The sequence below is a fragment of the Gavialis gangeticus genome, unplaced genomic scaffold (genome assembly GCF_001723915.1).
Source record: "Gavialis gangeticus isolate Ggan-Ray unplaced genomic scaffold, GavGan_comp1, whole genome shotgun sequence".
NCBI lineage: Eukaryota > Metazoa > Chordata > Crocodylia > Gavialidae > Gavialis > Gavialis gangeticus.
Genome location: NW_017729032.1, coordinates 218,978,406 through 218,980,840, shown reverse-complemented (window position 1 = coordinate 218,980,840; position 2,435 = coordinate 218,978,406). Strand labels below are relative to the sequence as shown.

At 40.0% G+C, this 2,435-nt stretch overlaps 1 protein-coding gene across 7 annotated transcripts in view; it reads right to left on the bottom strand.

The window, feature by feature from the left end:
• Positions 1 to 2,435, bottom strand: part of TIAM1 (T-cell lymphoma invasion and metastasis 1) — a 333,643-nt gene that overhangs the window by 202,145 nt on the left and 129,063 nt on the right. The window contains exon 1 of one of the 7 annotated variants that reach the window (XM_019524605.1): positions 2,251 to 2,402. The exons of the other annotated variants lie outside the window; for them this stretch is intronic. The gene's annotated coding sequence lies outside the window, so the exon portion shown is untranslated. Of the gene's footprint in view, positions 1 to 2,250; positions 2,403 to 2,435 lie in introns of those variants that run through there. 7 annotated transcript variants of the gene reach the window in all.

The following is a 2,435-nucleotide window of genomic DNA, read 5'->3' as shown; positions in this document are numbered from 1 at the left end:
TAACCACATATATCTTCATCTTAAAACGAAACCTGGCACAAAAAACCAAAAGGCACTGGTCTACATAAAATACTTAAAGCCTGCATAATTTCAGTCTTTAAAATGGTACTGATCTTTCCAGCTATCCTGGATTTAAAAAAAACAAAACAAAAACAAAAAACCCCCACCAACAACAAAAACATATGTGCAGGCTTTGAAGAATACATTTAATTAGTCATTTCAACCAAGAAAGCCATTCTTCTGCTCTGGATTTCTTAGCTTGATATACCATGATTAGCATAGCAATTTTCTGCACATTTTCATACAGTACCGATCCATTTGAACTCAAAATGGGTTGAATAAAAGCCAGCCCATGCCCCCACAGTTCAAAAACGCTAATCAAGTCTAAAAGTTTTAAATCAATCCCGGAATATGAAAATAATGTCAACTAAATTAATAGCTGCCTTGACAATGGGCTTCTGGCATATTAAATGAAATGCCAAAAATGACACTTTTCAAACATTTAGAGTAATTTAATTCCCCAGAAAATGTATGCTTTATGCTTTCTCCATTCTAGGAAAATTGCCTGTTAATGGCAAACTACATCAGCAACAATGAACCTGAACCAATTCCGAACCCAGTTTATCTTCAAGATTGCCCATGCCTATCAGCAGTTTAGAAACGATGACTAATGCTTCTCATCATTGTGGTGCTGGTCTGGACTGGCTCTGGTCTGAAGCGGACCTATAATGCTTTTCCATGGTGATTCAGTTGCTTCCACTGCTGACCACTCACTGTCAGCAGTGTGTTGCTTCTCAATGCAAACCAGAGTTTTGAGAGAGTCTTTGATATGAGGGGCAATTAGCTGTGTTAGTCCGAAGTGAAGACGACAACAAAATAACATAGTACCTTATAGACTAACTCATTCAGAGAAGCATGAGCTTTCCATCAAATGCAGAAGTAGGCTGCAGTCTACAAAACCTCACGCGTATCTGAATGAGTTAGTGCAGTAGTGCTCAATCCCTGTCCCACAGGTGAAATCCAGCCTGCAGGGCTGTATTATCCAGCCTGTGGAGCCCCCCCACAGGTCTAGAAATGTGGCAGCAAATCATTTCTGAGACTTCTAAAACCAAGTTAATTAACTCTGCCACTGTTCCCTGGCCGCCAAATTTCCAGAACCATAGGGAGTCCTGCAGGCCAGATGACACAGGCCTGCATACTGGATCTTGCTGTCTGTAGGGTCATTTTTTGGCTGGAATCAACTGGCGTGCTGCAGCACACCCACAGACCAACCCCACCGTGCTGTGTACAGCCTGACCTCTGACCCCACTCACAGGATCCAGCCCACAGACCGGCCCCCATGTTACTCCTCCAGAACATGGGGCAGGAAGGTTGAGCGCCACTGTCTATAATGTGTCACACTCTCCTGCTTTCTGCCTTATCTTTGATATACTTGGTTAAAAATAGTAATTAGCATTTGCTATTACTCAGATGCCCAGGATTCTGGACTCATGCTTTTGCCCTCCAAAAACTAAAACAAAGCAATTTAAAGTTGGTGGTACCTGAAATATGAAATAACTCAGTAAGCAACCAGAGAAATAACCCTCACAAAAAGAGCTTCTCAACATGGAAAAGCTTTAACCCTTTACTCTGCAAAGGTTATAAAAGTTTATGCAAATCAGACCACATTTTTCCCTTATTTAAAGTACTGTGGCATTGCCCTTCAAATGTTCAGGCTTTTACTACATTGCAGAAATATCTAACAGGGCTTCATTCAAGTTGAAGCCTTTCACAAACCTCATTTTAAACAATTAAAGAGCATGGCAACCTATAATTACTGAAAATAAAGCCAGACAGCTGGGAAAAGGATGCATCTTTAATAAGTAACATGATACTACATTTTCTCTCTTAGGGAATTTAGCTATTAAATGCCTAGGTTTTAGTAAATCAATTTGGTTTTTAAGCGTCTTTAACAAAACACATGCTTTTGCTGCTACTGCCTTGGAGAGCAGACAAATCCTCTGAAAATGAAAAGGAAGCACTTAAAAGTTTTATCATATCTATTGCGAAACCTCCTGCATCTATGCCAGTAGAAAGACCAAGGTCCTAAGGAAGGTATTGTGTTGTTTCCAGTGCACATGACATTTTAGAGAACAATGTAACAACTCGCAAACACAGTTTTAAAGTCTGAAGGCTACTGTTGTCAGTTCTATCAGCCCTCAGAAAAATTAAAGCAAGAACCAAATCTACCTTTAAAAAAGAGTAACTTACCTTTCATGAACAGCATAAACATTTTCTCCTGTTGTCTTTCACAAGCTTTATCAGCCAGTAACAGAAATGAGGAAGTCTCAGCCTTTCATTCTACTTCTGGCTCAAGGAGTGGGTGTAACTTGTTAAGTTTCATGCTACGATGAGATGGGTCATTTGGGTGTGTTTGAAGGTCTGCTTTCTTAACA